We start from the raw sequence: 22,411 nt of genomic DNA on the forward strand, positions 1-22,411 counted from the left end.
GCTTTCACTTTAACCCTGAGACAGGAGATAATGCCGGCTACTTTGCTTTGGAGGGGAGACCAGAGGAAAGACGGAAGGGTGGACACATCAAATCAGTGAGACTAAAAATATTTACAAAGACAAAAATATGAGTGATCTTTGAGTTTGTTTACCAATCGCCTCCACCCAAAATAATGCTTAATGGATGTTTTAATAACTGTTGAGCTGCTTTTTAAAAATTTACCTGTTTGATGATAGAATTAACCACTTCTTTTGCTACTGCAGTTTGCTCATATATGGAAAAAGTGACCTACAAATAAGCATTAGCATCCATCCTGGAATCTGGAAAAACTCCATGACTGCCATAACTAAAGATATTTTTAGTCCACAACCAAGGTCTAAATTCTAAAACATTCCAGTTTTTAAATCTCTATACATGACATATCACCCACTAAGGGTTTATACTTTCTTTTAAAATGACTCTTTATTTTCATGAGACTTCCGGGTAGGACTTCAGAATTAACACTAAACTGTATTTTCAGAAAGAAAAGTTCCAAGAATCAAGGTAACAAACTTCCATTCAGTATAAAGTTAAATGATTACAGTTTAATCATATTTTTGCACATCGGTTTTCTGTGCTTCCATAATAGTGTTTCTTCAAGGATCCCTATGTATTAATTTACTCTGATCTTTGTCAATGTTTTTGGTAATAGGTTTAGGTGATGTAGTTGGGAAATGACCTATAAAAGACTATAAAAGCCAATTTAACCTGTCATTTAGCTGAACATTTAACTATTTCAGCTATATCTTGGGATAAACAGATGTGAGAGCTGACAGGAAATCTGTTGTATGAATGTATTGATCCCTACCCACTTCCCACTCTTGCAGCTACAGATGCCCAATCCAAGACAAAAAGGGCCAGAGACAACATTGTGCTTGCCATCATGTGTGTTATACCCTGTGCTATAGAATTTATTGAAACTTCACTGAGACAGGCATCAATATTTTAAAAGCCCCGAGTACAATTAGGGTGTAAGTTCCTTGAGGGCCAGAACTGAGTAATCATTGGATTCCTAGTTTCTTATACATTACATGGCCCTGCACACGTAGGCACCCAACATGTATTGGTGAATGAATGAATGATTTATGAAAAATTTAGAAATTTAGATATTTCATATATCTACCTCTTCCCTACATACATCTTATTAGCAGACATAATTAAAATTTGAACCATCTTGGACTTCTGTCTTCATTGCAAAGACCCATCTGGGCTCATCAATTTCACCCTCTTCACCAAACAACTCGAGTCACACAGCATATGTTTTGTAATTTATCACATTAAAAAAAATAAAACTCTGCTAGGGAGTAATTGCAGTCCAGAAAAATCTCATTAGTATAGCACAGCAAGTCCAACCCTCCCACCTAAATTTTCAACACTGTGGAAGCACAAATGCATGCCCGAATTTAAGAAATAATATTATTTGTGATGTTGCACTATTTATTACTGTGCGACTTCAGAATAGTTCAGTTTACAGATGCATCAAAATTGTTCAATATATGATGGAGTCATTCAGATAAGACTAAAGTGCTCAATGCTGTGTCTAAATATAAGAAAAAAATTGTGAGTGCCAAAGGTAAGAGTTTTTTTTTTTTTAACGTATTCACAGCAATAATAATTCTGCCACATCAAGTATTTGAGTTTGAGTATATAACTATTTCATGGAGATTTGACCTTAATATCAATTTGAAAAATCTATTTTGGGCCAATAACCTTAAATGTTGAATGACTTCAATATTTTTAATATTTTACTTTGAGAACATCTGATAATGCGGTGTCATTTGGGGCCTGTCTGGCAAGTGGAGTGGAATATCTTTATATCTTACTCAAGTGTGTGTTTGAACATGCCCAACACAATGCAGTTTAGTCTCCCAGAAGCCATCTGTAGTGGTGACAGCAAAAACTCCACCTGCAGTGGTGACAGCAAAAATGCCAGAAAGCAGAGCAGAGGGTGCCTGTAGGAAGCAATAGAATCACAGGGAATAAGTACGTGCTCGAGGGTCAGACTGCCCACTTTTGAATCCTAACTTAGCTAACGGTAATTTAACCCAAGTTTTCGTTTCCATCCACCACACGGGGATAGCAGGGTCCCCAGAGGATTCTTATGGGATTCATTAACCTGATGCCTGAAAAGCGCTTATGCAGAGCCAGACACATCAGGAAAGAACAATAAATCTCTCCTGCCAGCACCCTGCCCCTTAATTTCTGTTTGAGCAAAGGTGAGTAACGTTGACCCTCTGGCAACACTTCCTCATCTATAAAAAGGAATATTAATCATACCCGTCTGTACACTTGTGAGGATCTGATGGTACAGTGTAGAGCTCTGGGTAAACCATGGTTAATATTTAGTAATTACTCTTATGATTGCCCAGAAATCAAGTGTTACTAGCTATGTATTTACCATATGTGTGCATTCCACGTATGTCACCTTTGATTGTGTGCATGTGCGAGGGGTTCTTTCAAATAGAATATGTCAATAAGCGAATTAGTGACCTTGTAATATTTACTGAACATATATATTATCATATATACACTTATTAACGGAAACACAGTTTCTATTCTGAGCTAAGCCCAGTTCTAAATGCTGGGGATATGGCGATGAATAATACAGGTACAGATGGATTTCCTGCTCCCACGGAGTAATTTGAAGGGGGATAGACAAGAAAAAAAATTAATATGTCAAGTGATAAACAGCTATGACCAAAACTAGGGTAAGGGGCCTAGAGAGTGATAGGGGTGTGGTCAGAGAAGATTCCTTCTGAGAAGGTAACATTGGACCAGAGATCTGATGGAAATCAGGATTAAGTTACACAGAGGAAAGAGCAGCGCAAAGTTCCTCAGGTGGGTGGCTGCTTGGAGTGTTAAATGGACAATAAAGAACTGTGGCTGGAGAGGTGTGAGCAAGGGGGAGGATGCAGGAGGTGGTGGAAAAAGAAAAAACATGGAAGGTCTCATAGGCAACGATGAGTCTTTTGTTCCATTCTGAGTGAGATGGCAGCCCTTGGAAGTGTTGAGTGGAGGACTAACATAATCTAACTTATATTTTATATATTTATTCATTTATTTTGCGTATTTAAAAATTGGTTTATTTTTCTTTTTATTATTGTTATTTTTTTTAACATCGTTTGGAGTATAATTGCTTTACAATATTATGTTAGTTTCTGCTGTATAACAAAGTGAATCAGCTATACTTACACATATATTCCCATATCCCCTCCCTCTTGCGTCTCCCTCTCACCCTCCCTATCCCACCCCTCTAGGTGGTCACAAAGCACTGAGCTGATCTCCCTGCGCTATGCGGCTGCTTCCCACCAGTTAGTTATTTTACATTTGGTAGTGTATATATGTCAATGCCACTCTCTCACTTCATCCCATCTTACACTTCCCCCTCCCTGTGTCCTTAAGTCCATTCTCTACGTCTGCATCTTTATCCTTTATTCCTTTATTCATCAGAACCTTTTTTTTTTAGATTCCATATATATGTGTTAGCATTCAATATTTGTTTTTCCCTTTCAGACTTCCCTTACTCTGTATGACAGACTCTAAGTCCATCCATCTCACTACAAATAACTCAACTTCATTTCTTTCTATGGCTGAGTAATATTCCATTGTATATATGTGCCACATCTTCTTTACCCATTTATCTGTTGATGGACACTTAGGTTGCTTCTGTGTCCTGGCTATTGTAAATAGAGCTGCAGTGAACATTGTGATACATGTCTCTTTTTGAATTATGGTTTCCTCAGGGCTTATGCCCAGTAGTGGGATTGCTGGGTCATATGGTAGTTCTATTTTTAATTTTTTAAGGAACCTCCACACTGTTCTCCATAGTGGCTGTATCAATTTACATTCCCACCAACAGTGCAAAAGGGTTCCCTCTTCTCTACACCCTCTCCAGCATTTACTGTTTGTAGATTTTTTGATGATGGCCATTCTGACTGGTGTGAGGTGATACCTCATTGTAGTATTGATATGCATTTCTCCAATAGTTAGTAATGTTGAGTATATTTTCATGTGTTTGTTGTCCATCTGTATGTCTTTTTTGGAGAGATGTCTATTTAGGTCTTCTGCCCATTTTTGGATTGGGTTGTTTGTTTTTTTGATATTGAGCTGCATGAGCTGCTTGTATATTTTGGAGATTAATCCTTCGTCAGTTGCTTCACTTGCAAATACTTTCTCTCATTCTAAGGGTTGTCTTTTCATCTTGTTCATGGTTTCCTTTGCTGTGCAAAAACTTTTAAGTTTCATTAGGTCCCATTTGTTTTTGTTTTTATTTCCATTTCTCTAAGAGGTGGGTCAAAAAGGATCCTGCTGTGATTTATGCCATAGAGTGTTCTACCTTTGTTTTCCTCTAAGAGTTTTATGGTGTCTGGCCTTATATTTAGGTCTTTAATCCATTTTGACCGTATTTTTGTGTCTGGTGTTAGGAAGTGGTCTAATTTCATTCTTTTAAATGGAGCTGGCCAGTATTCCCAGCACCACTTATTGAAGAGGCTGTCTTTTCTCCATTGTATATTCTTGCCTCCTTTATCAAAGATAAGGTGATCAGAGGTGCATGGGTTTATCTCTGGGCTTTCTATCCTGTTCCATTCATCTATATTTCTGTTTTTGTGCCAGTACCTTATTGTCTTGATTACTGTAGCTTTGTAGTATAGTCTAAAGTCTGGGAGCCTGATTCCTCCAACTCCATTTTTCTTTCTCAAGATTGCTTTGGCTATTCGGGGTCTTTTGTGTTTCCATACAAATTGTGAAATTTTTCTAGTTCTGTGAAAAATGCCATTGGTAGTTTGATAGGGATTGCATTGAATCTGTAGATTGCTTTGAGTTGTATAGTCATTTTCACAATGTTCATTCTTCCAATCCAAGTACATGGTATATCTCTCCATCTACTTGTATCATCTTTAATTTCTTTCATCAGTGTCTTATAGTTTTCTGCATACAGGTCTGTTGTCCCCTTAGGTAGGTTTACTCCTAGGTATTTTATTCTTTCTGTTGCAGTGGTAAATGGGAGTGTTTCCTTAATTTCTCTTTCAGATTTTTCATCATTAGTGTATAGGAATGCAAGTGATTTCTGTGCATTAATTTTGTATTCTGCTACTTTATCAAATTCATTGATTAGCCCTAGTAGTTTTCTGGTAGCATCTTTAGGATTCTGTATGTATAGTATCCTGTCATCTGCAAACAGTGACAGTTTTACTTCTTTTCCAATATGGATTCCTTTTATTTCTTTTTCATCTCTGATTGTTGTGGCTAAAACTTCCAATACTATGTTGAATAATAGTGGTGACAGTGGGCAACCTTGTCTTGTTCCTGATCTTAGTGGAAATGGTTTCAGTTTTTCACCATTTAGAATGATGTTGGCTGTGGGCTTGTCATATATGGCCTTTATTATGTTGATGTAAGTTCCCTCTGTGCCTACTTTCTGGAGAGTCTTTTTCATAAATGGGTGTTGAATTTTGTCAAAAGCTTTCTGTGCATCTATTGAAATGATCATATGGTTTTATCCTTCAGTTTGTTAATCAAGTGTCTCACATTGATTGATTTGTGTATATTGAAGAATTCTTGCATTCCTGGCATAAAGCCCACTTGATCATGGTGTATGATCCTTTTAATGTGGTAGTTATTTCCACTATTTTGTCTTCCAGGTCACTTATCCGTTATTCTGCCTCATTTATTCTGCTATTGATTCCTTCTAGAAAAATTTTAATTTCATTTATTGTGTTGTTCATCATTGTTTGTTCACTCTTTAGTTCTTCTAGGTCCTTGTTAAACGTTTCTTGTATTTTCTCCATTCTATTTCCAAGATTTTGGATCATCTTTGCTATCATTACTCTGAATTCTTTTTCAGGTAGGCTGTCTGTTTCTTCTTCATTTGTTTGGTCTGGTGGGGTTTTGCCTTGCTCTTTCATCTGCTTCATATTTCTCTGTCTTCTCATTTTTTTTAACTTACTGTGTTTGGGGTCTCCTTTTTTCAGGCTGCAGGTTCACATTTCCCGTTGTTTTTAGTGTCTGCCCCCAGTGTGTAATGTTTTTTCAGGGGCTTGTGTAGGCTTCCTGGTAGAGAGGACTGGTGTCTGTGTCCTGGTGGGTGGAGCTGGATCTTGTCTTTCTGGGGGGTAGGGCTGCATCTGGTAGTGTGTTTTGGGGTGTCTGTGAACTTAGTATGATTTTAGGCAGCCTCCCTGCTAGTGGGTGGTGTTGTGTTCCTGTCTTGCTAGTTGTTTGGCATGGGGCGTCCAGCACTGTAGCTTCCTAGCCGTTGAGTGGAGCTGGACCTTAGCGTTGAGATGGAGATCTCTGGGAGAGTTCTTGCCGATTGATATTACATGGGGCTGGGAGGTCTCTGGTGGTCCATTGTCCTGGACTTGGCTCTCCCACCTCAGAGGCTCAGGCCTGACACCAGGCTGGAGCACGAAGACCCTGTCAACCACGTGGCTCAGAAGACGGAGAAAAAAATGAAGGAAAAAATAAATAACTAAATAAAATAAAATTATTAAAATAAAATTTTTTTAAGTAATTAAAAAAAAGAGTGCAACCAAACCAATAAAAAAATCCAGCGATGATATCAAGCACTAAAAACTATACTAAAATAAATATAAAAATCAGAAACAAGTCAGTCGCATGTAGCAAACCCCAAGTCTACATTTTCTCCCAAAGTCCACTGCCTCAATTTTGGGATGATTCATTGTCTATTCAAGTATTCCACAGATGCAGAGTATGTCAAGTTGACTGTGGGTATTTAATTCACTGCTCCTGCGGCTGCTGGGAGAGATTTCCTTTTCTCTTCTTTGTTCGAATAGCTCCTGGGGTTCAGCTTTGGATTTGGACCCACCTCTGCATGTATGTCACCTGAGGGCATCTGTTCTTCGCCCAGACAGGAGGGGGTTAAAGGAGCAGCTGATTAGGGACCTCCGTCACTGAGGCTGTGGGGAGGGAGGGGTACAGAATGCGGGGCGAGTCTGTAGCCGCAGAGGCCAGAGTGACGTTGCAACAGCCTGAGGCGCGCTGTGTTTTCTCCCGGGGAAGTTGTCCCTGGATCATGGGACCCTGGCAGTGGCGGGCTGCACAGGCTCCTGGGAGGGGAGGTGTGGAGAGTGACCTGTGCTCGCACACAGGCTTCTTGGTGGCTGCAGCAGAAGCATTAGTGTTTCATGCCGCGTCTCACGCCCGTTCCTGAAGCTCATTTAGGTGGTGCTTTGAATCCCCTCTTCTCGCGCACCCCGAAAAAATGGTCTCTTGCCTCTCAGGCAGGTGCCGACATTTTCCCGGACTCCCTCCCGGCTAGCCGTGGTGCACTAGCCCCCTGCAGGCTGTGTTCACGCCACCAACCCCAGTCCTCTCCCTGGGATCTGACCTCCGAAGCCCCAGCCTCAGCTCCCAGACCCCGCCCGCCCCGGCGGGTGAGCAGACAAGCCTCTTGGGCTGGTGAGTGCAGGTCGGCCCTGATCATCTGTGCGGGAATCTCTCCGCTTTGCCCACCGCACCCTGGTGGCTGTGCTCTCCTCCGTGGCTCCGAAGCTTCCCTCTTGCCACTCCCCATCTCCGCCAGCGAAGGGGCTTCTAGTGTTTGGAAACTTTTCCTCCTTCACAGCTCCCTCCCACTGTTGCAGGTCCCATCCTTATTCTTTTGTCTCTGTTTTTTCTTTTTTCTTTTGCCCTGCCCAAGTATGTGGAGAGTTTCTTGCCTTTTAGGAAGTCTGAGGTCTTCTGCCAGCATTCAGTACGTGTTCTGCAGGAGTTGTTTCACATGTAGATGTATTTTTGATGTGTTTGTGGGGAGGAAGGTGATCTCCATATCTTACTCCTCCGCCATCTTGAAGCACCCCTCTCTTTTTATTATTGAGTGGTAAGAATTATTTTTTTAATTGAAGTATAGTTGATTTACAGTATTGTGTTAGTTTCAGGTGTACAGCAAAGTGATTCATATATATATATATATATATTGTTTTTCAGATTCTTTTCCCTTATAGGTTATCACCAAAATATTGAGTATAGTTCCCTGTGCCATACAGTAGGTCCTTGCTGGTTATCCACTTTGCACATAGCAATGTGTATATGTCTATCCCAAACTCCTGATTTATCCTCCTCCCTGCCTTTTCCCCCTTGGTAACCACAAGTCTGTTTTGTATGTCTGTGACTTACATTTTAAAAGCCTCATGTCTTAGTCTATTATGGCCGCTATAATAAAAATACCATAGACTGGGTGGCTTATAAACAAAACAGAAATTTTTTTCTCACAGTTGTGGAGACTGGCAAATCCAAGGTAAAGGTGCCAACAGATTCAGTGTCTGGTGGGAAGGGTCTGCTTTACTGTGTCCTCACATGGTGAAAAAGGGAAGGGAGCTCTCTGGGATCTCTCTTCTAACGATGACATTAATCCATTCATGAATGGATTAAGTTTCAACATATGAATGTGGGGTGATAACAAACATTCAGTCTACGTGACCCACATTGGATGCTATGTAGAGAGTAGAGTGTAAGTGGGACAGAAATGGAAGGAGGAGGAATCTCTAGGAGGCGATTGCAATAGTCTGGGTGAGAAAGCATGGTGGATTAGATTAGAGGGTAGCAATGGGGGAAGATGGGACATTTACAACTCTGGACATATTTTGAAGGTAGGGCTATGGGGATATCCTAATGGTTTGGAGGTGGGTGGGAAGAAAGAAGAATGATGTCCAGAATGACACTAAACCTTTTGGCCAGAACAACTGAGACTATAGACTAGAGATGCCATTCATTTAAGATGGGAACCCCTGGGGGAGGAGAAGATTTGCAGATAAAAGAATCCAGCTTTGGACCTGTCAAACTTAAGCTACTTGTTATAAATTCAAATGGTGATGCCAAGTAGTAAAGAAAATCACCAAGTTCAGAGTTCACTGGAGGAGTCCAGACTGAAGATAGAAACTCTGAAGCCACCAGCATGTAGGTGGTGTTTAAAACTATGATATTAGAATAAATCACCTGGGGAATAAGAGAGAATTTCAAAGGGAACTCCTGGGATGCTCTCACATTTATAGGATGAGAGTAAAGAAGTTGCTAAGAAAGAAAATATTTCCTCTTATCCTGGTAACAGATACTGACTACTGATCAACAGTGATTTTTCAAAAGAGGTCCTTTCACTAGGTGCCTCAAAAATATAGGAGGTGCTTCTTTGTAATATATATATATATATATCTCCCGTCTCACTGCACACTGACTGAATCGGAAATTCTAGGAATAGACCATCAGAGTCTGTTTTAACAAGTTTCCCAGGTGAGTCTTATCCACATTAAAGTTTGAGAATTAGTGCTTCCAAAAAGTTTTTTTCTGATAGCCCATGGAGAAGATGACACTATTTATACAGCATATTGTATAAATAGGCAAAGTGCTGGCAGGGACAGGAGCATATGGCCTGGAACCCTGGCTGTTGGGCCCTCCATACAGTCTGAGGGGGTCAGTATGCTGGTGAATCTATGATCAATTTGGGTCAAAGACAGCGCTGGGGCACATAATTGCAGAGCTTTACTTCAGTCTGTCACACATAAAACTGGTGTTTTACAAAACTATGGTTATGTGTATACATTTACTCTAATAAATATGGGAGTTATTCAGATGACAATCAGAGATGAACTCATATTTAAGATATCTATTTCAGCCACAAAGGCAAATATTACAAAAATACACATAAGTATAAAATATGAATCACCTAACATCCAAAAAATTCTCAAAGTCTAGAAATTCATGATACTGAATTTTAAGGAAAATAAAAAAGCTTCTTTAATTTCCATATCACTAATGAGTTCTCTTTCTTGTTTTTCTCACACAGGCATTAAAGGACTAAAGGTTTTGTTTAACAGCTGGTTTTTTTTTTTTTTTTTGTGGTACGCGGGCCTCTAACTGTTGTGGCCTCTCCCATTGCGGAGCACAGGCTCCGGATGCGCAGGCTCAGCGGCCATGGCTCACGGGCCCAGCCCCTCCGCGGCATGTGGGATCCTCCCAGACCGGGGCACGAACCCGTGTCCCCTGCATCGGCAGGCGGACCCCCAATCACTGCGCCACCAGGGAAGCCAACAGCTGTTTTTTAATGTATTTAAGCCTAAGGTGATATTCAGGTAATAGTTTCTAAAATCTGTTCAGTAAAATGTCATCAGTCCCATGGTTAATTTGGGACCAGCTATATCTCCTTGGTTGTTAACAAGTCATATATTGTTATAAAGAAAAGGATTTAAGATGGAAAAAGAAAAACGAAAACAGTTTGTTATTGTTTACTCCAATGTGTCTCAGATGTATTTAATCAAAACAACTTCTTATTTCTGAAAAATTATTAATGTCTCAAAGGTCAGTACCGTTCCCAGACCCCAATGTAAGAAACTCTGGTCTAGAAAACTTACATCATGACATGTAAGCAACTCCAAGGTAGTTTAGGAATCTGCCTCCTGGGGTACTAACAGAGAGAAGCAATGATGAGTGGGGTGATTAGACAAGAGATTCTCTTCAGCAGGGGAGTCTTGGCAATAAAGAACATGTGTTGGTAGAAAGGAAATGACAAGGCAGAAGGGAGCAAAAAATCTGGTAGCACAAACTTGTGCCTAGAGTCCAGGAGTTACAGTGTAAGGAAGAACTTTTTAAAAAAGAAATTACTCATGTCAAAGCTAAAGTTTCAGATTTAAGATATATGTGTCTCTGGAAAGTATTGAGAAAGATTTTTTCATCAGGGTGATATTAGTTACTGACACTGGAGGTGAGAAACCAGTGAAGGGGCTATTCCAGGAGAATAATGGAGCTATTGCCATATAAGAAACCACCCTAAAACTCAGTGTTTTAAAACAACAGCCATTGAATTAGATCATGAGTCTGTGGGTCTTGAATTTGGGCCAGGTGCACCTGAATGATTCTACTGGTTTGACTAAACCTATCATGTGTCCAGGTTCAGCTGCTGATCAACTAGATGGCTCTTCTGAGCTTTCACCAATTATCTGCTGGGACAGCAAAGGTTCATGGGCCACATCTCTTTTGTCATCCAGAAGGCTAGCTTGAACTTGGTTATGTAGTTAGTTTCCAGGGTATGATTAGTAGCAGGAGAGGAAGGTCTCTTAAAATGCAGGCTACAAATTTGCATAACATCACTGCCAGCCAATGCTATCAGTCAAAGAAAGTACAGGGCAGTTCTGATGTAAAGGATGTGGAAGTAGACCCCAGCCCTTGATGGGGGAACCTTAAAAAGTAATGTGTTCTTTTTTGTAATCTACCACAGCAAGTGATACAGACTGCAGTGTGGAGGTACAGACTCCCCTTCTATCAGAAAGTAGAATGTTCCTATGAAACCTTTCATAAGCCTCAATGGTATAAAGAGATGAAGCAAATATCTTAGGACACATCTTGCAAAAGGATGCACAAAATAAATGGAGATAAAGCACAGATGCTGACAGACACAGTGCAAAGCTATGGTGGCTTGATACTGAGATGCTGAGTGTAGCTGCAAAGCCAATGCTGAACACTACTTTTGCTTTTCACCTTTTTTCGGAAAAGTGAAAATCCTCTGGATTTCTTTCAGTTAAGGACAACAGGTACTAATGTAGGTCTTTGGTAATAGTGAACTGGAGTAAAATGAGCTTTTAAAAGTGAGGGATACCTGTACCTTTTGAAACAGGGAGGAAAACAGGAAACCAAGAGTCTTTTGGAAGAAACACAGACAGGAAGGGGTTAGAGTAACATGAGCTCATATAGACTGACAGGATTTGGTGTAGTTACCCTGTAGCTTTCACTCAAGTCCTGCCTTTGTACACTGAGAAGTAATGATTAATATTCTAGCAAGTTTACTGAGGCTTCCCTTAAACTCTGTCTCCTTAAACTTTATCTCCCTAAACCTCTATCTGGAATTTTTCTAGATCATATGCTCCCCCTGTTACTTATGTTCAAGCAGGGCTGCTCTCATACTTAGAGGCAACTGCAGTCAGGGGTAAAACCTGCAGTAATACGCTACACTGATACACACTTCTTAGTTACAGCCCTGGCATTTTACAACATTTAAATATGAAGCCTTTGTTAGTAGGAGGCATATTGTTCTAAGTGTTTTTGACTTAAAGTTAATAATATTCTAGAGCTAAAACTCCAGGTATGTTCAACAAGTCCTGGGAAGAGGTAGGAAATGGAGAAGGTGAGTATAAGCAAGATTAAATCATATAAAATTTTCAGAGGGAGTTTATAGATACAAGTTCACCCTTTTAAAATATTTCTTTTGACAGGTAATATGCATACAAGAAGCAAAATTAAAAGTTCCAGATATGATATGAGTAAAAAATACCATTCTCTTTCTAGTTCCCCAGTTTACTAATTTCTCTCACAGGATGAGCCCCGCGTTACTGATTTCTTGTTTATTCTTACAGAACTGTATATCTTCTTCTTTCTTTCCATCTTCATCTTTCTTCTTAACTTAAGAGGTAGTCCACTATGTCTCCTGTTTTACAGTTAACTATTCCCTTTTGACAAGTTATTCACAACTTATATTGTAAATCAGTTTATGTCAATCAGTCTGTTAGTAAACACTAAGTTGCCTCATTCTTTGTGAACTGCTATACTTATGTCCAATTGTTTACCAAAATTGAATCAATCCTCTACTGAAGTTAAGTTATAATCTCCAGTATTTTGTACTGTTGAGCCTTGTATAACATGGGATAGGGGCACTGACCCCTTGCACAGTTGAAATCTGAGTATAACTTTACAGTCAGCTCTCCATATCCACGGTTCTTCCATATCTGTGGTTCTGCATTTGTGGATTCAACCAACCTTGGATTATACAGTACCATAGTATGCTTTTATTGAAAAAAATCCACATATATGTGGACACTTGCAGTTCAAACCCATGTTCAATGGTCAACTGTATGTATAAACACTGCTAAAATGAATGTTCATATTTAATGACACATTTAAATAAATGACACATTTTTAAAATGTGTCATTTCTTACATATACTAGAATATAGCTGTGGAAAGAATCTTAGGGCTGGAATTGCTGGTATAAAAAAGGGTGCATGCATCTGTCATTTTGAAAATATTGCCAAATTGCTATCAGTTGAGCTTTTTGCTCTGTATAATTTTAAAATTATTTTATTCCAATTAAATTTAGAAAATCTTTTCCATTACAGTTTCTGAACTTTGTGTCATACTTAGGGATTTTATTTTTTTTTTAAGTTCAGGACTTTAAATCTCTCATTTCATTTAAGAAAGTTGATGTTTTATTATTATTCTGTATATTATTTAATTTATTATTTTAATTATATAACCTACCTTCATTTATTTTGTGTAAAGTGTGATGTAGAAATACAATTTTTTTTCAGATGTCTATTCAGGTGGCCTAATCCATTTATTGACTAATACATATTTTTATTAGTGATTTAAAATTATATCTTTATCATCCTACTTAATTTTTGATGTTGTTTTCTTTCTTGTCCCTTATTTACTAACACTTCTTTTGTTTGTATTAGATATCAACCACTGGTTTTACACAGGAATTCACAGCTAAGTAGAGGAAAGAGGTTTCATAGTTTGGCAAGGTTGATGAAAAACAGTCTGGAGCTGCCACTGAAAGAAGAAGAAACAAAGCAAAGAAGCCAAATAAATAATCAAGAAAGCAGTATCCAGAGGGAACTAGACAAAGAAGGTTAGATGTGTACATCCACATGGTATCATATAGCTAGCCACACATGCATCGCCATATAATGGCAAGGGGAAGCAAGAGAAACCATAAGCCTAGTGTGGGAAGAGAAAGATAGAGAAGGATTTACAAATGATATAAAGTCCATAGAGGTCCAGAGGAATAAAAATTAAACTGTGGGACTTCCCCGGTGGCACAGTGGATAAGAATCTGCCTGCCAATGCAGGGGACACTCTTTTGATCCCTGGTCTGTGAAGATCCCACATGCCGTGGAGCAACTAAGCCCGTGCACCACAACTACTGAGCCTGCGCTCTAGAGCACGCAAGCCACAACTACTGGGCCTGCTCTCTAGAGCCCGTGCTCCGCAACAAGAGAAGCCACCGCAAGGAGAAGCCTGAGCACCGCAACGAAGAACCAACGCAGGTAAAAATAAATTTAAAAAAAAAAGAGAGAAATTAAACTGAGATTTATGCTGGGTATTAGGGTCTGTGATGGCCAAAATTGATAGCATCTCCCTTCCCTGCTCAGGTTATGAAGCAAACTTTCTCTTTATTTTGTTTTACTAATAGAGGCGAGATCAGAAGACATGGCTTCAGGGCCCCTGAGCTCCAGAATTCTTTAGATTTAACCACCTAGTCAAGGCAACATAAGATTGTGGAAGCTTCCCTGGAGAAGAACCATTTCCCCCATAAGTAGCAGCAAAACTAACGTGCACTGCAGGCATCTTGCTTCCTAGAGGAATACGGATGGAAGAGAACAAACTTGTCAAAATGGTTCCAAAAAGAAACATTGCTCTGGGTAACTCAGGCAGAAACAGACTGATAAAGGGACAGAGAGAGGCAAAAAGGGCATCAAAATCTCTTCTCTAGGAAACCAGGAGGAGGGAAAATGTGTTCCCTCTAGTATTAGACTTCTAGGCCTAATGAATGATGAGAGAAATGATCCCTGAAACAGAACAAGAAGGCATCAGTTACGGCATGTTAAACAATTAAATGTCTGATCGTATGTATGGTTAAAGGAAGGAAGGGTCATCAAGTGAACGTTGTTAAAAAATGTATGATGAGGCAAGGTTTCAGAGTTATGGGAATGGGAAAGCTTTACTAAGAATTTTTAGGAATAAATAGACAAAAACACAAACTTTAATGTCAATGACCACAAAGAAGAAAAGCATGATAAACCCTTTTCTTATTTAATTGTATCCAAAAAGTAATCCATAATGCTTATGTTAATCATTCAGCTTTAGAGATTAAAACTGTGACCTGATTGTGACGAGTTCTCAACCAGACACACACACACACACACACACACACACACACACACGTGATTTGACCAAAGGAGCTGGAGAATGCCACTGCACTCTAGTCCATTACTAAATAACATGTCACATGTCATTCATGTTGGTTATTTCCACTACTCCTTGCCTCATACATTTTCATTTTTTCCTAAGTGTTTGGGATCTGCTTTTTAAACTTCAAAACGTGTTTTGTTGTTTACAAATCGAAACATTACAGAATTCCAGAAATCTGATCTTTGAAAAGGTGGAGATTTTACTGACTTAACTCTGTACCCCATAAGGTAATCACTAACTGTGATCCTTAATACTGACATAGTTCTGGAGATTCTGAAAGATTATTAAGCTTCAAATATGTAGTTGGCTGCTAGCAATAGTATTTGAATGGTTGATTGCAGAAGTTAAATGAAAAGAAAAAGACAGCAACCACTTAACGACAGAATTCTGGAGCTGTGTACAGCTGTCTCCACGAGCACCATTTTCTGCCTTTCTAGCTGTGCTGCCCTACTGTGACTTCCTTGAGTTTCTATTTACACAATTTTTTTTTTTTTGCGGTACACGGGCCTCTCACTGTTGTGGCCTCTCCCATTGCGGAGCACAGGCTCTGGACGCGCAGGCTCAGTGGCCATGGCTTACGGGCCCAGCCGCTCCGCGGCAGGTGGGATCTTCCTGGACCGGGGCACGAACCCGTGTCCCCTGCATAAACAGGCGGACTCTCAACCACTGCACCACCAGGGAAGCCCGAATCTAATGTTTTTATAGGGTTGTGTACTGTTGCTCTCTCCTCCTCCCCCTCCTCCTCTTCCTGTATCTCTTCCAACTTATCCTTTTTCTTCTTCTTTTCTTAACGGCTATATATAGTATTATACAATGTATAACTTAGTCAATCAATTACTTTTGTTTCCATTATCTGGGATGTTATGAACATTGTTTTGTTAAACACCTTTATACTTAGATTTGTGTTTGATAATTTTTCCCTCAAGATATATTATTTCAATAGCATATCTGTGCCCAAAAGCATACATATTCTTAGAGCTTTCAATACACATTGTTATATTACTCCCTAGATACCTGTTACTAATTACCAATTCAATTTTTAGGATATACCTTTTATTTAAATGCATGTTAACACTAAGCAGTAGTACTATTTTTCTTCTTTGTCAATCTAATTATTGTTTATTTTAATAAAATTTCCTTTGATTACTAATGAGGTTAGGCACTATAAAAATTTTACCAGCCAATTATATTTCCTCTTTTGTTATTTATTTCATTTATCAATCCTTCTATTGGATATTCATCTATCTTATTGATTTTTAGGAGCTCTTTGTATATTAATGACATCAATCCATTAATGATATTCATGATACACTGGAAATGCTTCTCCAAGTTATTTTTTTCTTTTAAATTATTTCATTTTTTACTTTTTCCTCAGCTTTACTGAGATATAATTAACATTGTGTAGGTTTAAAGTGTATAAGGAACTTGATATATTTATATATTGCAAAATGATTGCCACCATAGCTTTAGCTACCTCCTCCATCCCATCACATATCCAAGTTATTCTTTGTCTTAACTTTATTTACTGTGTTTTCAATGTTTACATAGAAAATATATTAATTTTCCCATATGTATCTACCTATGTGACAAGCTTAAATAAATGTTTTCCATCCCCAAATTATTTAATCATATGTATTTTCTTTCAGTACTTTTCTTTTTTCATTTAAATGTATAATACATCTGGAATTTCTTTTGAGGTAAGTATATGTTAGGAGTCTATCTTTTCTTCTAAGGAGCCCCCTATCCCAAGATAATATAAGTAGGAAAACTTTTTGACTGCCAGAGGAGAACTTCTCAATACTACAGTCTATTTGAAAATTTCAGAAAGAATCTGTCATCTATTCTTTCTCTACAAACCATTTAACAGCATTTTATCATTGTGCTTCTTCACTGAATTGACTGAAAATTGACTGGTTAGTATGAGGTAGAAGAACAAATGTTTAACTAATTCTGACTTTTCTTCAAGTTAACCAGTTCCTTCTCATATTTTTATCTCATTTTAAGAAAACTGCAGTGATTTTTTTCTTCTGATGATGATCCCAGTAGTTTGTTTCAAAGCATATTTTGGAAATTTGCAGTTCAAAACACAAATCCCTTGGTCCCTCTCTATTACTCTTTGTTGTAAGGTGATACAGTGTAAAGTCCCTTACAAAGGCCAATTGCTAATTTTCCTTAGTGCATGTCTCCTTTCAGAGAAAACTAAACCATGTCTTTCTCTCCATGGAGGTCTGAGACAAAAATAGCACCTCCGTATGCCTTCATCAATTCGCATATTCCATTCAGCGTTCAAAGTAGTTTTGAGATGATCTTTTCTTATCAGAGTTGGGCATTCCTCAGGGTGCTGTTCTGTAATCAGAGAGCAGTATGTTGACTACACTACAGAGACTCTGGCCTGGTGGACTCTGAATAGAATTGCCCAAGAGAGACTCAGTTCTTATTCTTTCATTAACTTTCAATTCTTACTAAACCCCTAAATCTTTCAGTATTTCATGTTTTGCATCTGCAGCAAGTGATAATAATGCTGATGTATTCTACCAGGAGATTGTTAGGATTAACGAATTAATGGTCACAAAGAGCCTTTTAAATAGAAAGTGCCAAATGTCTTCCCTGGTATGAAGCACAGTCATTTTGCTTTGCCTTTTCATCTGTCCTTTGTTGTTAAGCTGTCTTCTATCATCTACTTTCAGAGTGCTTAGGCCCATCTACTTTTCAATTCAACTCCTTCCAAAAGACTTTTTTCTTTTCTTTTCTTTTCTTTTTTTTTTGCGGTACGCAGGCCTCTCACTGCTGTGGCCTCTTCCGTTGCAGAGCACAGGCTCCAGACGCGCAGGCTCAGCGGCCATGGCTCACGGGCCCAGCCGCTCCGCGGCATGTGGGATCTTCCCAGACCAGGACACGAACCTGTGTCCCCTGCATCGGCAGGTGGACTCTCAACCACTGCACCACTAGGGAAGCCCCCAAAAGACTTCTAAATAAAATCAAACTACTTTAGTTCCCAATTATGGGTAAGTAAATGATCCTACTTTTATAGCTCAGTGCCTGGGGGACACAAGTCATAAGGTGCTTCTAATTCACCAGAATCAGAATGCTTTAAACACTCACTGGAATGTTTAAAAAGTTCAAAACAAAAAGACCAATATAACATAAGGAAATTTCAAGAGATCAGAATTCAAATTACCAGAAACCTCAGTTACCTGGAAAACATTTTCCTGACAATTCAGCTTTCATGAAATAAAGAAATCATACATTTGATTTTTGAAAATATACACACAGAGGTCCCCAAGAGACATTTTTTCCAAAGAAGATATACAGATGGCTGACAGACACATGAAAAGATGCTCAACATCACGAATCATCAGGGAACTGCAAATCAAAACTACAATGAGATATGATCTCACATCTGTCAGAATGGCTAGTATCAAAAAGACAACAAATAAGTGTTGGTGAGGGTGTGGAGAAAAGGGAACCCTCATGCACTGTTGGTGGGAATGTAAATTGGTGCAGCCACTATGGAGAACAGTATGGAGATTCCTCAAAAAATTAAAATTAGAACTGCCCTACGATCTAGCAATTCCACTTCTGGGTATTTTTCTGAAGGAAACAAAACATTAATTTGAAGAGATATATACACCCCTATGATCATTGCAGCATTATTTACAATAGCCAAGATATGGAATCAACCAAAGTGTCCATTGGTAGACATGGACATACAAATACTGTATGATTTCATTTATATGTGGAATATATAAAAAAAAAAGAATAAATATAACAAAACGACAGCAGAGTCATAGATACAGGGAACAAATAGGTAATTTCCAGTGGAGGGTGAAATGGATGAGTGAAATAAGTGAGGTAGATTAAGAGGTACAAACTCTCAGTTACAAAATAAATGAGTTAAGGGGATGAAATATACAGCATGGGGAACATAGTCAAAAATACTGTAATATCTTTGCGTGGTGACAGATGGTAACTGACATCATGGCGACCATTTTGTAATGTATAGAAATGTTGAATGACTATGTTGTACACCAGGAACTATCATAGTGTTGCAGGTCAATTTTACTTCAAGCACACAAGCTCACAGAGAGATCAGATCTGTGGTTTCTAGAGGTGGGGGTGGGGGGAGAGGGAATTGGATGAAGGTGATCAAAGGGCACGAACTTCCCTTTATAACATAAGTAAGTACTAGGGATGTAATGTACAACATGTCTGATACAATTAACACTGCTGTATGTTATATGTGAAAGTTAAGAGTGTAAATCCTGAGTTCTCATCATACTGAGAAATATTTTTTCTTTTTCTTTAATTTTGTATCGATATGAGATGATTGATGTTCGCTAAACTTATTGTGATAATCATTTCATGATGTATGTAAGTCAAATCATGCTGCACACCTTAAATATGTACAGTGCTGTATATAAATTATATCTCAATAAGAGTGGAAGAAAAAAATTAATTAAAAAATAAAAATAAATATGCACACAAATTCATGGATATGTCACACTCTACTCAACCTTCTATAGAGATGCATCTTTAGACTAGATGACTGCATCATTTGTCATCAAAACCAGGACACTACTGAGAGTGAAAGAAGTTATTATTGATTCAACCAGAAGATCAGGATTAGATCAGAGCCATCCTAGACTAACCAGTATATATGGTCACCCTGTCCATACATCTACTGAAAATCATTAGCATTCAGTTTGATGATGCTGGTTGATTCAGGCAAGATTTTCAGTTTCTCTGTTATTAGCAGAAATAGAAACACAAAAAAGTTTCTGTTTAAGCCTGTGTTAATTAATTAATTAGAAATTTCTATTTACTAATCATTCTAGAAACATTGAGTCCTCATAATTCAGACAGGCACCAGGACAGTAATTAAATAAAGCAACTGTCTGTTTTCACAGTATCAATTCTATGCCTTCTGTTTTGGAGTAGCCCCATCTTATGCATGGCCCATTCTAGATTCCTGCCCTCCAGGGATGTGATGGAAGGGAATTGGTCTGGTAGGGCACCTAGGAAAGCCTCAGAGTTTTTTGACCTTGTCCAGGACTACACTGTCTTAGCAAAGAATCGTTTACTGGAGAAGGAGTCATGTTAGCAAGTAGTGGCTCCCCAGCAGATGCTCTGGCTCTAAACAATCACAGCCTGAGCTCAAGAGCAAAGAAATAAGCTTTTTCTTCTGATTTTAGTGTGGGTAAAAATCACTAATTTGTTTTCCTAAAGTAGAGATTACTGAGCCCCACCCTCACAGATACTAATGCAGTTGGATTTGCAAGGGACCCAGGATTTGCATGTCTCAAAACATCCTCGATTATTCTGAAGGAAGTGGCCAGAACCTCTTTTCTAAGAAAATTGTTTCCAAACTTTAAACACCAAAGTTTACACCATAACCTAAACATGGTCCATAAGTATGGTTTTACCTGTATTTACAATGAAGCAATTTGGATAATGAGGACTGCAACTTGAGAGGCTAAACATATCTAATATCTTCTATAAAATAAGAAAGAACTAGTAGGAGAACCTATTTTCTTATGAAGAAATTTTTTTAAAGATTAAATCATTTAAAACTGGAAGCTTAATTTAAGAACGCTTTCCTCAAAAACTGTACCTCTTAAAATGCCACAAGTTGTTCTAAAGCAAGTGGCCAATGTTTTTCACACACACTGAGAAATACTGTTCTTAAAAGCTGAAGACCAATCTAGTGGACCATAACAGAGCTTTATATTTCATGACAATGGTTTTGTAATTTGTAAAATGAATCCTACACATTTAGGGTATTATTATTATTTTATCCTACAAACCGTAAGCAAACATCTTGGAATGTCTTACAATTTAATAGGCAAAAGGGACCAAGTGCACAAAACACTTCGGGTCATGCAAATTAAATTTTATGACCTCGATTATTTAAAAAGAGTTTGAATCTCTATTTGTGCTTCTGAACTTATTCCATCTTCCCCATAAGATTACAAAACATTCTAAGATATGAGTTGCTATTATACTGGCTAATTATAATAATGACAATGGTCAACAGTTTTATGCTAGGTATGTGCTACGTGATATACACACAAAGTCATTCAGTAAGAGTTTATTCATTTTTATTAATTAGTCCCACAACTATTTGTTTGCCTTCTACGAAAAGGGGCATACTTTGCAAGATGCTTGTGATCGTGATGAACACAGTAGATGATAATAGAACTCTAACTTCAAACCTCAATATGGACATTTACAAGACAACTTACTAAGAGTTGTAAACTGATCAAGTTAGATGTGTTGACATCAATTGGAAGAAAACATGCCATAACTCAATGCCTTTTATCATAGGTTCATTTTTTCTAGCTGAGTCCTCAAAAATACAGTTAAAACAAGAGGAGAGATATGTGGTAAATGCTTCGACAGATGAGGAATAACATTTCAAGAATTTTTTTCTTTTCTTGGAAAGAGAAAAACCTAAAGCTCCCTTTATGTTCAATTATTGAATTCTCCAAAGGCCCAGTATGAAAGCCATTACAAATTCTTGCAGTAAGCCAACAATAAAAGTATATTTTAGAACACTCAAAAATTGCAAACAAGAAAATAGCTGCAAAGATGAATAGCTACTATCTCTAACTTTCACAATCCCTGAGCTAAATTTTGCTTAATTAAAATTAAACAACCATGGCCATAGAAAAGTTTCATGATAAAACCTTAATTCAAGTGGATTGTTGACTATTTACCAGTTATGAGCTATCATAACTTAGTTATTGAACTAATGCTCACTTATTGAATCTATAATATGAATAAAAATACTATTGATTTCACAGGGTTGTTCTGAGTAGTATAGAGGTAGTGTTTTTAAAGTATTTAGCACTGTTGAGTGGAACATAGTGTTTACCTAAAACAAATAGACAGCCAAGTTAAAAACTGGGTTTATTTAGAATCAACAGAAAATTGCAGTTCAGGGTCTGCAACAATGGTGAGCTATGTGCAAGTCTCTGGTAACAAGAAGAGGACTCTTTCATATAGAAGAAAAGGAAGCTGGGAGAGCTATGTTAAACTAAGGATCCTTTGGAGGAATTGAGAGTTTGAAGTACAGTGGCTTCTCATTGGCTGAGTTGTGACAGTCTCTCATTGGCTGAGCTCCTGCCAGGTAAGAAGAGGAAGCCTTTCTTCTTCCTGTTGGCCTCTGCTATTGCCAGAAGGCATGAAATCTCCCCTTCCTGGCCTCCCAAACCTATTTAAATTGAGTTTTCTGCTTATTAATTTTTATAATAGTAAATGCTCAAGAAAATCAGCTATTGTGTTACTCTAAGTCAAATAATTTAATTATTTCTCAATTCTATTTTCCGTAATATCAGTACAACAATGTACTGTATAAATACAAGGGGTCCTAATGAGTTGGATATTTACACCT

The 22,411-nt window shown here is 38.2% G+C and overlaps 1 long non-coding RNA gene across 1 annotated transcript in view; it reads left to right on the forward strand.

The window, feature by feature from the left end:
• Positions 1-22,411, forward strand: part of LOC132413555 (uncharacterized) — a 74,864-nt gene that overhangs the window by 33,400 nt on the left and 19,053 nt on the right. Inside the window, exon 3 of the long non-coding RNA XR_009516760.1 lies at positions 17,827-18,023. This is a non-coding gene — a long non-coding RNA (uncharacterized lncRNA). The remainder of the gene's footprint in view (positions 1-17,826; positions 18,024-22,411) is intronic.

This window comes from Delphinus delphis, chromosome 18, assembly GCF_949987515.2.
Source record: "Delphinus delphis chromosome 18, mDelDel1.2, whole genome shotgun sequence".
NCBI classification, from domain to species: Eukaryota; Metazoa; Chordata; class Mammalia; order Artiodactyla; family Delphinidae; genus Delphinus; species Delphinus delphis.